This window comes from Microtus oregoni, unplaced genomic scaffold (assembly GCF_018167655.1).
Source record: "Microtus oregoni isolate MIOR12 unplaced genomic scaffold, Mior012 000005F_ref0000423, whole genome shotgun sequence".
In the NCBI taxonomy this organism is placed as follows: domain Eukaryota; kingdom Metazoa; phylum Chordata; class Mammalia; order Rodentia; family Cricetidae; genus Microtus; species Microtus oregoni.
Genome location: NW_024543064.1, coordinates 30395279 through 30408846, shown reverse-complemented (window position 1 = coordinate 30408846; position 13568 = coordinate 30395279). Strand labels below are relative to the sequence as shown.

Below are 13568 nucleotides of genomic sequence, written 5' to 3'. Positions count from 1 at the left end.
CCTTCACATCTTTTTATTCTCATTATGACCATGTCTTCCTTTGTCACTGTTACAAGCACTTTTAGTTCCAGTTCTGCTTAATATTCAATGAAGTCATTAACTCCAATTTCTTTGTATAAACCAGCCAAAATCGGAGTGTTATATTTAAAACAGGAAGAGGAACAGCACAATGAAGAGAAAAAAATGTTAATCTGGAGAAACAGATGAGGAAGGAAAGAGGTGAGACTGAAGCTAATCTGTACATGCTACATAAAACAACGTCTAATTACAATCCAAAGTAAAATGAATTTGAAAACTAAGAACTTCTAAACAAATAATTCTACCAATAACCTGCTGCTCATATTTATATAGATGGAACTTAGGATATATGCCATTATCAATCACATTGGCTAAAAATCATTTCAAGGCTTCAGTTCTCTAACCAATTATAAACTGCCAACTTCAGAAGGAAAATGAATTTAAGAGACCTGTCTTTGGTGGCTGAAGAAATGGCTTAGAGGGTAAAGAGCACTTGTTGGACTTGGGTTCAATCCACACCATCTACGTGGTGGTTCACAACTGTCTGTAACTTCAATTCTAGGATATCCACCCTCTTCAGACCTTGGCCACCCGGCAAGCACACGGGGCACATGCATACAAGCAGGCAAACACTCATATACACAAAATACAATTTAAGAATCTAAGAAGTTGACAGAGGCAGAAATAGACATGTTAGTATGCTAGTAACTAGCTTGTGGCTTTGGGTCCAAAGGGCAGTCACTCCAGTAATCTCCTCCAACTTGAACACCTGTCAGAGACGGTTATGTGGTAAAATCCTATAGACCTCATGACCTAAGGATGTGATACCTCAATCAATCCAAAGGAAGGTATGTGACTTGTTTGTTTGTTTGTTTGTTTATCAAGACAGGGTTTCTCTGTAGCTTTGGAGCCTCTCCTGGAACTATCTCGCTCTGTAGACCAAGTTGACCTCAAACTCAGAGAGCCACCTGTCTCTGCCTCCTGAGTGCTAGGATTAAAGGTGTACACCATCACCACCTTTATGACAACAGTCTTTATCTATGCTCATAAGGCAAATAATCTTCTATTTAGGCAAAAATGTCAGTAGTCTTGCTGCTTATTTTCTAAATGCTATTAGGCCATAATTATTAGCAGTCTATCACATGGGCACTGCTACAAAAATGAACGGAGCCCTGGGGCTGGAGAGATGGCTCAGTGGTTAAGAGCACTGACTGCTCTTCCAGAGGTCTTGAGTTCAATTCCCAGCAACCACCTATAATGAGATCTGGTGCCCTCTTCTGGCTACAGGGAAGATACAGCATCAATCAATCAATCAATCAATCTTTAAAGTAGAGAGAAATGAATGGAGCCTTACTTTCCCCAACTGATTCTGTAGAGTTCAAAAGCCTAGGCTGTGTCTACTCTAGGGTTGGATATAGCTATACACATTTGTCCTGGGGATGTTTGCAAAGAGCCCCACACCCCAGCTGTATTGAGAACTGTTTGTTGGCGGAGCCCACCCCACACCAAACTATCTTGAGAGCTTTCTGTTAGCGGAACCCGCCCCACATTCCAACATTCTAGAGAATTGTTTGTGGTTGGAATCACAAAAGGAACGATTCTGCTGGCATAGAGAACACTAGGTGTGTTGTGACCATTGCTGCAAGATCCCTTCCTGCCCTTGCCATGCCCCTGCCCCCATCCCAAGCCAAATTCCTCATCCAAGGGCTATATAAGCCACAACCATTTCACTAATAAACGGAGGCCTTGACAAGAGATCTTGCCTGGCCTCGTTCCTCTTTCCTGTCTTTTCAGATAGCGCCTCTTCGGGACCCGGGTTCTGCCAGGCGGGTTACAACCCTGGAATAACTGACCAGCCAGGCGGGTTACACACATTCTCCTTAAAGATCTGCTCGCAAGGACATATTTTAAAACTGACAACAGAGTCCCTTTTTCTCCTTCAAAACCTTGTTTCTGTTTACTCTCTGCTACAATATGGTCTCTGAAACAAGGGCCAGTTAATAGAGCTAAGATATAAGAGAAAAAGGAAAACAAACAAACAACAAAAACAAAAAAATAAGTGGTACATACAAAGAAGCAACATGGTATGGAGAGGACATTTTAAACTTTGGTGCTGCAGAACAGATAATTCCCAACTTTCCTCACCCGTGTGAGTGCTCACACTTTAATCATACCCAAATGTGTGACAGTAATAAAATACTACCATCAATTGTTTGTAGGATGGTGTAAAAGGACCAAATATTGTGTTTAAAATGCTAAAGCATGAGCCCAATAACTACTGCCCACGAAACAAGTATGACACGTGGTCTGGTTTGTAAATGAAGTTTCCTTGAAGACAGCAATCCTTATTTACTTATGTTGTCTATGGCTTTCAAAAGAAACCACAGAACCTGCAAATCCTAAAATAAAATGTGACCCCTTAAAATAAAAGGGGACTAGAGAGTCATGCCAGGTGCTCTACCCATCCTGTCTGTCAAGGAACACCAGATGAAAGCTTGACCATTCCTGGACCACACAGCTCTTCTGTGGCTTCCCTGACTCCTAACCCATTCAGCCTCCATTAAAAGTAGACTGGGCCTGCTCCCTCGGCCCCACAGAAATAATAACTGTTCTGTCTTTGACTCTCCAGCCTAAAGGAAGAAATACATACTTGCAAAAAAATGGAGAGCAACTGGTTTTTCAGGCCCTGAAACTAAAGGAAATTCTGACATCAGCCAGAGCTAGAAAGGCCTGTGCAGTGAGGCTGGGTCCGAGAACAGTCATTTTGCTTCCTGGACCATTTGAGATTTACAAACTTTCCCCCAATTTCTGGCAAGATTTCTGTGTTCAGAAATAAGAAGTGTAATTCTGAATAGTATTTCAAAGATGACAACTTTGAAGATTTGGAATTTACAAATGACTTGCCATAAACATTATCTTTAATTGAACTTCATTTAACTTGGTGATAATCTTATCAGTATCATTCCCATTTTACAAAATTAGGCAATTTAAGTTGTTTAAGTTACCAACACAGTGAATAGGAGCATTAGAATGTAAAAGCGCCAAGGCTCTGTTACAGTATTAACTTGTTAAACCTGTTAGTCTCTTAGTCTCTCCCCTCTCTCCCTCCCCCACCTCTGTTGTTTTCAGGTGAATGTACTTTCAGAATATTCAAAGATGAATCATCTCAACAAGGGATTATTGACTTGAATCCTTAGACCAAACTGTTGCGGGAGGTCCTTCCGCTCCTCCAGCCTATAGCCGCTGAGATACCAGCCCATTGGGGCGTGGTCTCTCTCCCTTTAAAAAAGTGGCTACTTGCCGGGCGATGGTGGCGCACGCCTTTAATCCCAGCACTCGGGAGGCAGAGGCAGGCGGATCTCTGTGAGTTCGAGACCAGGCTGGTCTACAGAGCTAGTTCCAGGACAGGCTCCAAAGCCACAGCGAAACCCTGTCTCGAAAAACCAAAAAAAAAAAAAAAAAAAAAAAAAAAAAGATAAAAAGTGGCTACTTCCCTTCTTGCCCCTTTTCGCTTCCTGCTCCGTTTCCGGCGACTAGACTCCTTCCTGATTGTGCAGAGGGCTGTTGTCTGGGACGGTTATCTGTAAGTTTTTTCCCCTTTAAATAAATATCACCCTATTAATCATAATTCCAAACTGGTGTGGCATTGTTTGCGACTTACGCCTTCACCTGGCGCCCAACGTGGGGCTCGAACCCACGACCCTGAGATTAAGAGTCTCATGCTCTACCGACTGAGCTAGACACCAAACATCCACTTGCTCCCAGCATTCCTGTAGCTTTCATTTCTCTCTCTCTTTCTCCATGGGGTCTTGCTATATTGGCCAGGGTAGCACCCAGTACCCGGTCTCAAATCATTCTCCTATCTCAGTTTCCTGAGTGCTGGAACACAACACACACCACATCACACCTGCTCTCCTTGGCCTTCTTTCCAGGTTGCCCTTCTTTTGATCCTTCCCCTTCCCAAATTTATCGACCTCTGTAAGTACTTGGCTGTGAACAGTGGGGGGCAGTAAAGTATAAGTAAAAAGAAAATACACTGGACCTGGGGTCCTGTATGTTTATGATCTTGGGTAAACCACCCAACTCCTTAGAGCCACTATTGTTGACTCAAGGACGACACCTCCTCCTGCCCCCAACAGCTCTAGACCAAGAAGTCCATCAGGCATCAGAGCTCTTCTCTCTCTTTACTTGCTTCACTTTTTTCTTAAAAAGCCGTTTCATATGCATGGAGATATAAATAAAAATAAAAAGACCAGGGCTGGAGAGATGGCTCAGAGGTTAAGAGCACTGGCTGCTCTTCCAGAGGTCCTGAGTTCAATTCCCAGCAACCATATGGTGGCTCACAACCATCTGTAATTTGATCTGGTTCCCTCTTCTGGCCTGCAGACAGAACACTGTATAAATAATAAATAAATAAATTTAAAATAAATAAATAAAAAGACCTCCCATCTTTTCATAAATATCAAATAGTTAAGACCTTTTTAAACTACTCAATTTAGAACAAAATGTTCTATTAAAAAGAAAAACAGTGGGCTGGAGAGATGACCCAGAAGTTAAGAGCACTGGCTGCTCTTCCAGAGGTCCTGAGTTCAATTCCCAGCAACCACATGGTGGCTCACAACCATCTATAATAAAATCTGGTGCTCTCTTCTAGTGTGCAAGCATACATGCAGGCAGAATGCTGTATACATAATAAATAAATAAATAAGTAAATCTTAGGAGGAGGAGGAAGAGGAGGAGGAGGAGGAGGACAGCAAACATTAAAGCTGGAAGTGACGAGGGATGCTTCAAACTTAAAAACTGGGAATGCCAGTGATCAGGATAGATGCAGGCTCCCCCCCCCCCCAAGACTAATCCAGAAACATGTAATCTTGAGGAAACATCTCTTTCTACACTGCAGGTTGTATAAACGGGGAGGGTAAGGCTACTTCACCTTGTAGAAGCAATCAGAATATAATAGGGCAACTATCACATTATCAGACCCCACTTAGCCCTATCTCCCTCACACACACACACACACACACACACACACACACACACACACACACACACACAGTCTGTTTTGAGCTCTGAAGCAAGTTCTGGATGGAAACACCTTAAATTCCAGCACATGGGAGCCAGAGGTAGGCAGATTTTTTAATTTGAGGCCATCCTGGTCTACAGAGTGAGGGAGCCCTGGAGAGATAGCTCAGTGGTTAAGAACAGTAACCACTCTTCCAGAGAGCCCAGGTTCAATTCCCAGCACCCACATGGCAGCTCATAACTGTCTGCAACTCCAGCTCCAAGGGGTCCATAAGCCCTCCTCTGGCATTGCATGCACAAGTATGCACACAAGCAGGCAAACCAACCATAAAAGTTAAAGAGAAAGTAAAGAAAGCTCCATCTGGGTCCAGCTCTCTTTAAACTCCCAGATACAGAAGGAATCTACAATGCAAGAATTCTGAAGACCAATTCATGGATTATAACTACTATTTAAAGATTTAGGGTATAGCATCAGTAAGAAAAATTGTTTCCTTTTATAACTATAAGGAAATTCAATGTTTACTAATTAGTCTCAATATTTTTCCTTCCCCTCAAAACATCCTTAGTGTACAATCAAATCTACTTCTACAAGTAGCATTTTCAGACTTATTAATGAGGCTTATAATTATTTTAGCATATTATTTTTTAAGCCCCAAATGTCTACACTCCTATTTTCTTTTTGGTTCTTACATAACCATCTGTTTCTGGCACACACCCAAGACAAACATACCTTACATGTAGGGAAGGAACCATGAACCCAATGACCAAATACAGACTCCTCAAGAACTACTCTAAGATCTCAAGAACCCTTGTCCTCGGGTCTTTGAAATTTGCATATAGAGAGATTCCTTCTTAAGTACTTAAATATTCATCTATGTAGAAACTTAGATTCTGTGCAATAATCCAATAGAAGAATAAAAAAATAGTGACAGGGAACACCAAAGGGTAGAAATGGAGAAAACTGTTCTCCTTTAGAAATACAGCACAATAGCTAATCACACGTTTCCTTGGACAACAGAGACTGTGTTGGTAAATTAATAGTTCTAAAAACAGCAAGGAGACAGCAATTCTCAAAGACCTGAAGGGCTTTCTTTTTTGAGAATAATTTTTTTTTTTTTTAAAGCCAGGTGGTGGTGGCGCATTCCTTTAGTTCCAGCACTTGGAAGGCAAAGAAAGGCAGAACTCTGTGAATTCAAGGCCAATGTGGTCTACAGAGCTGCTAGTTTCAGGACAGCCAAGGCTACACAAAGAAACCCTCTCTCAAAACTACCCCCTCAAAAAAGAGAAGGGAATTGAACCTGGGTGCTCCAGAAAAGCAACCAGTGCTCTTAATCACTAAGCCATCTGTCCAGACCTTCCTAAAAAGTTTTACAAGAGTGTCAATACAGGGTTGGTTACAGTGATTATTCAGAGTGGGAGGAACTAATCCTCCAAGACAACCAAAGCCTAAATCTCCACTACTGCATAAAGCAATAAATGGTTACATTAATCTCCAACAACTGTGCATCTTTTACACGGTTTAAGCGTGTGCCATGGGTGTGCTCATGTATATGAGGGCCAAAAGTTGACACTGGGTGTCTTCCTCACTCTTTTTAAGAACTGTTTTTTTGAACTGGCTATATACAACAAGTTCATGATCCTCCTCTCTGCCTCCCCCTCCCCTTTGCCCCGCTGAGGTTACAGGTACAAAAAGCCACACCTAGATTTTTACATGAGTGCTAAGGATCTATACTCATATCTTAATGCTTGTGTAAAAAACACTAATGACTGAGTCATTTCTCCAGTCCTATCCTTTATACTTTTGTTTATGCCTTTATTATTCCTAATTGCTTAGAAAAACAGGGATCTAAAATGCAAAGTCACCAGATTGCTACACACTTCAAAGCAGAAACTGATAGTTTTAAGTTTAAAGTTTCCAAGTTTGGTAAGCAACAGGATCCTTCAAGGAATGGAACTAAACCACTAAGTTACCAGCCAATAGTGGAGATGGAAAGACCTTGTAAACTCAGTTCACTTTCTGGGGCCTGGTGAGATTTTAATATATATAGTACCCAACAGCCTTCATCAGCACTCTGTCACAGCCGCTCCAATAGCTAGCTACACAGATTCCCTTTGTTCTAATTACTTCACTGGGGGGAAAGCAGGAACTCTAAACCACAGCTAGGATGTCTAAAGCAGGCTATCCAGCCATGACTCATCTAAAAATACTGACCTCTGTAGTTCAATTGACAAACCCAATACATAGCACAAACTGTGCACCTGCATGACTGAAAAATACAAGAATCCTAACTCTGATCTAACCAAGTATCTATTTTGAAAAGCATCTATTCGTATAACTGTAGTGAACTTAAGATTCACAGAAGGCAATTCCCCAAATATTTATTACTGCCCACAATATCTACTTGTAATTTGTTCTGAAAAGTGGCTAAGGACACCTTTTTCAATAATAGCTTTCAAAGTAATTCAATTTTACTATGCATTTATTCCATTTGAAACCAATTCAAGTGATCATTTACATAATATAAGACTGAGAACTCTTTGAGAAATTTTCTTGTGTGCCTTTCATTTGGTTGGGATTTTCTCTCTCTCTCTCTCTCCCTCTCTCTCTCTCTCTCTCTCCACCTCCCTCCCCCGCCGTGGAAGACAGGGTTTCTCTAAGTAGCCCTGGATGTCCTTGGAACTCACCCTGTAGAACAGGCTAGCCCTGAACTCAAGAGATCCCCGGTGCTGGGATTAAAGGCATGTGCAACCACCACCCAGTTTTTTGTCCCATCCACCGTGTCTTGTCCCATCCCGTCCATCCATCCATACCCCTCCCTACTGTTTTCAGACAGGGTCTCATTCTATAAAAACAAGATGGTCTTAAAATTCATCTCTTACATCAACTTCCCAAGTGGGAGCATGTGGACATGAGCCATGCCTGCTTTAAAAAAACAAAAACAAAAAACCTGTGTCTTTGGGTAGGAGACCCAACACAGGAAAGGGGAAACAAGACTGCACCTCACAGAACAGATTGTCTTCTATATATTCAGTAAGGAAGTGCAGGGTAAAGAGCGCTGGGCTCATCAGGCTCTGCCTCCTGCTTCCTCACTCTCAAAATGGAGATCTTTTTCTGTCCTACCCACATTAGTAAATATCAAATAAGAGTACAAAGTTACTTAACTGTGAAGTACTGAATCACATAAATACTGCACAATGTTACAAGTTTAGCTCTTGCTGAGACGAGTAGCTGCATGGGCATCTGGCCAGTTAATTACCAGGAAGGAAAAAGAATTCACAAGAGTCAGGATAAAAATAACCAAGTAAGACAGCTGGAAATTTACAATTATTTCTCTAGTGACAAGTTTCTTACTGTCTTTTTGATTGAAGATAATTATGAGATATTTAGTTTAGAAACTAAATACAGGTGGTTTATAGTAAAAATTCTGCTAGAGCCTATAGATCAATGGTTCTCTACCCCTTTGGAATGTAAATTATTTGCTAAACAAGAACAGTCAAACTCCTACACATGTAGTTTTCATTGGCTTCCCACTTCAGACTCCTCAAAGTTAATACCAGTAACACTAAATCAAGTGCCCTCATTCAAAATCATGTATCATGAACACATGGTACTCAAAACATTTTGAGGAAGACAAGCGCTAAGTAACATCTTGTTATAGATGCCTAGTTACAGGCATTCTCTAGTTTGTTTCTTGAGACAAGGCTTGGAACTCAGAGATCCACCTGCCTTTGGCTCCCGAGAGAAAGATTAAAAGCATGTGCCACCATATCCCAGGGGTCCAACACTTTGTTTCTATCTATGATATGAAGCTTGGCAAATTCTGACCATTCTCTTCCTTGATTCTCTTATCTGTCACCCAAGATTAGACATAATTACTGTGAGTTTAAACTCTTAAAATTATTGGCTAGAGATATAGCTTAATGGTGGTGTACTTGCCTACCAGGCACAAGGCCCCAGTATTGTCACAAAAGAGGGAGGGAGAGGACGATAAGGATATCCAAATATACTACCAATTCTGATATTTCCCCCAATGTCCAATCCTAAATTACAATCTACTGAACATTTCCAAACAGAAAGCTAAGATAAACAGAACTGATACTCCCCATGTCCAAACTCAAGTCTATTTTTCTCAAAACCTGCTCCATTCCCCCCTTCAGCTTCTCTTCTGCTAGTCATTCAGGCTATCCCTCAAGTTCCATAAACTGATTAAGTACTGCCAGTGTTTAACAATAGTGTCCTCACCTGACCTTTCTTCATGCTATCATCATTTTATTTGGGCCTCCATCAACTCCATGCAATAATAAAAATGATTACAATGACAGTAGCTATTACCCATTTAGCTATCACTGTGAGCCAAGTACAACTGTAAGCTACTTACATTGCCAACGATTCTAACCTCCTCACAAACCTCCAGCATGTCAGACATGTCCAACCATTTGACATTGATTGTGACATGTGACACTGTCACCTACAAAGTTTATGTTCAAGAAAGGAAAAATCAAGTTAAAATAAAAAATCACAAAATTTCTAGTACCATCTTCATTTTACACAGGATAAGCACAAACTTAGTGAAAGCTCATTTCTGATAAAGCCACAACAATCTACTGTCCTGGATCTTCAACAGTCGCTAATGTCAAGGAGAAATTGATCTCAATGTCAAGGCCTTTCCAACACCCATTCCCTATTTCCCTAGATGTCTTTCTTTGACCACTCCTTCCTGTCATTCACTCACCTCATTATGCTCTGAGTGACCTATTTATTGCTCTCCTCAGTGCAAAAGTTGCACTCTGTGAATCTTGATCTTGTTCCTGCTGTTCCCTATGCCTCAGTTATGTTCATGCCTCCTGATGTCTGATAGAGTCACTTCAACTGCCTGCCTTGCCTGCCTTCCTAAACTGAGCCTCTCTTGAAATGTTTTAAACCTAGGCTAGCTTCGAATACTCCATATAGCTGAAAATGACCTTGCACTTCTGATCCTCCAGTACCTGCCCTTCCTGCTGCCCCCCAAGCTAGGATTACAGAGTCATGATCCCACTTAGGGTAAATTTTATGAATGCTAGACAGGTACTCTACCAACTGAGTTACAGTCTTTGCACTTTCCACTTCAGTTCCTAATATTTGATAAACATCATGTCTCCCTACCAGACTGTTAGATCTGGAGTAAAACTTTACTTGTGCAAAAATATGCAAAAACATATGCAGACATAATGACTGGTGAAAAAGAACGTGTAAAGCATGACTTCAGGATCTCCTCCGAGAGAAGAATTACAAAGTATAGGTAGAGAAAGGAAAACCTAGTTTTTGTTTTTTTTTTTTTTTTTTTTTTTTTTGGTTTTTCGAGACAGGGTTTCTCTGTGGTTTTTGGAGCCTGTACTGGAACTAGCTCTTGTAGACCAGGCTGGTCTCGAACTCACAGAGATCCGCCTGCCTCTGCCTCCCGAGTGCTGGGATTAAAGGCGTGCGCCACCACCGCCCGGCAGGAAAACCTAGTTTTATCTGAATATTTCTAGTCATGCAGTCTTCCATTTAGTTTCCCATGTAATTAACACCATGGAAATGGAGTCAAATGACAGTACTGTCAACAACAACATGAAGATCACCAAGTAAATCAGCACTGTGGAGCTGGCTGTAGCTGCTATGGTTCTTTATGTCATCTTTCTTCCCTTGAAGAACAAAGGAACACAAGGTCACAAACTATGTTATATGCAACTTTAAAGTTACTTATAAAGGTTTCTTTTCCCTTTAGTTCTTTTATACAGCAATTTATCTGCTATTTATCTTTCAGGTGCCCTTTTTATACCAGGATGTTGAACTGTAATTTATAATACTTTGAGTAGAGAAAACCTTTGGGTCAAACACTGAATAGAGAGAGAGACAGGAGATGAGAGTAATAAATAAGATGAAACTGACCAAGGTCTAAAGAGCTAGCCCCAATACCAAGAACAGATGAAAAGAAAACTAAATAAAGTCTGCATAATGCAGACATGAAGTACATACTATCCAGCTGTGTCTACCACCAATTTCAATCACAGTACACTTCAGGACTTAATATTATGTAAGTTATACAATTCAATTCCTCACTCTTTTTCAATAAACTAATTTTTATTCAAATATATGACAATGGTTAGAAAAACTTTAAAAATTTCAAGAAACGGCCCACCAAAGAATAAACAAAAAAAATTTCACAACTACCCATGAGTACACAATGACACCATTTTGCTGGGGTGGAGGAATTTGGCATGGTTAAAGTGTTATTCTGGGCATACACAGACAACGGTTCCTACTTTAATCTTGTCAAATGTTAAAATCTTTACTTCATTAAAATGTCACATTAAGGACTCATTTGATGAACTAGGCCCAAACATATGTGACAACAGCTTGTTCTTGAAATGTATTAATAACAAATAAGAATGAAAAGCTTGCGCTGGCATGCAGGTGTTATGCTGTTGCCTTGTTTGACTTCTTTGCAATGCACAAAAGTCACCCAGTTCTCTGAGACACCTCAGCCAGGTGGGCACCATTAGCTTCCTAGCTGAATCTCAGTTTTCAGAACAAGCAACTGGCTGAGGCAAGAGATTTCCAATTCCAAAAGGGATACCAAGCCTGCTGCTACAGCAAACGTTCGAACCAACAGACTCCATGTGTAGATTACTGATCCTCCTCCATGGCCTACTTCTCTGTTCTGTGTCCTGTACAGGTGCACCACAAAGAAAAGAAACACGAAAGAGAAACACCACCCAAAGGAATTTAAAAAAAAAAAAAAAAGCACTGAATTGAGTGGGAGTAAAAGCTCTTGATCTTACACAGGCCAGTCCCTAAAAAGCTGAGCTCTTAATAGAGCCCCAAATCTCTGTCCTCAGTTGTTCCAAGAAAAACTAGACTTAGATCCCATGACTGCAGGGGGCAGCAAACGTTCTACAGTGCTTGCCTAAATTATTCCACCAGCCTAATTTAGCTTTAATCAAACTCTGGGAATAAGAATGGGCAAAATAATCTGATTCACTAAGATGACCATGATCTGCTTCAAGAATGCTTTCTAGGGGCTTCACAATGTAGCTCAGTAGTAGAGGACTAACCTAGCCTTATAAGACCCTGGGTTTGATACTTAGTACTGCAAAAAGGAAAAGAAAAAAGGGGGGAATCGAGCAGAAATAATGCCTTTTAAATTCCTGAAGCCCCCACAAAAGAATACAACTTGGGTTTTGGTTTCTTTGTTTTTACTCCTTTTTAGGTTTATTTATTTTTTTATCTTGTATGTATGCATATTTTGCCTGCACTTAAATAATAAACACCACATATATGGCAAGTGTCTGCAGAGGCCAGAGAGGCCCATTCTGGGGATACAGGTGGTTGTGAGGCACCATGTAGTTGCTGGGAACTGCACCAAGGTCCTCTATAATAGCAAGTGCTCTTAACCACTGAGCCATGTCTCATCCAGCCCCAGTATACAGCTTCCTGAAACAGTGGCATAATCATATTTTAGGAACAAAAAGCCCAGTCACCAAGGCTGCTGCTTTCAAGCATACACTGCCAGGGAACTGAGATTAGCTAAATCTTACTGTCTGAATTAAGTTTGCCAATGCACACAAAAAAGAAGCCAACAGCCAGGTGGTGGCAGCACACGCCTTTAAACCCAGCATAGAGGTAGAGGCCAGCCTAGTCTACAGAGCAAGTTCCAAGGCAGCCAAGACTGTTATACAGAGAAACCCTTTCTCGAAAAACCAAAAAGAGGCCAACGTCAACACTGACTGACCATGCCTGAGAAGAAGTAACAAAAGAACAAGAAATCAAAAATCACCAAGTATCAATGGAGAAGGGGGAACAATACTAAAAATAGGTAACACTAGACATATAAAATAGGTGTGAAAGACCTATCACTTATGCTACAGAAGCTTCACACAGTAACAACTGTGTCAAATTTACGATCATGCTTAGATTCTAACAGGTCCTATCTTCTTTTTAAAATCTTCATTTCAACATTTACTTGCTCACTACTATTCTACAAACTGTAACTACTTCTCAAGCTTCCAAATAATTGCAGACAGAAAGATCATATAACACAGCAAACAAAAAGACTCCAGTGTACTTTATAAATATTTGGCACACAAACTAAAATCTGTAACCTCTGCTAAGCAATCAGCAATAATTACAACTTACCCATATTAAAAGAAAATGCACATCTCAGTACCCATTTAGAACAGGCTCTCAGTCTTTATTCTGAGAAGCTCCTAAGTTTAAAGATGTTTTTAAAAGTATTCAAATTTTTTAAAAGGCCAGATGGTTCAGTGAGTAAAGCATTTGCCAGGCAAGCCTGAGGACCCGAGTGTGATCCGGAAATCCATGTATTAGTGACTATCTATGATCTTCATGTATGCAGTAGCTTGCAGATACAAATGTGCTTACATACGTGCACACACATTTTAAAAATAAAACAAAACAAAATGCAGTCTTATCACTTTATCCTATTCTAAAGTCCTTAATTTGTTTTGTTTTTTTGAGGATCCTCATGTAGCTTAGGTTAGCCTTG

The 13568-nt window shown here is 40.6% G+C and overlaps 1 protein-coding gene across 2 annotated transcripts in view; it reads right to left on the bottom strand.

Moving 5' to 3' along the window:
* Positions 1-13568, bottom strand: part of Nfyc (nuclear transcription factor Y subunit gamma) — a 66786-nt gene that overhangs the window by 36237 nt on the left and 16981 nt on the right. The gene's annotated exons all lie outside the window — the stretch shown is intronic.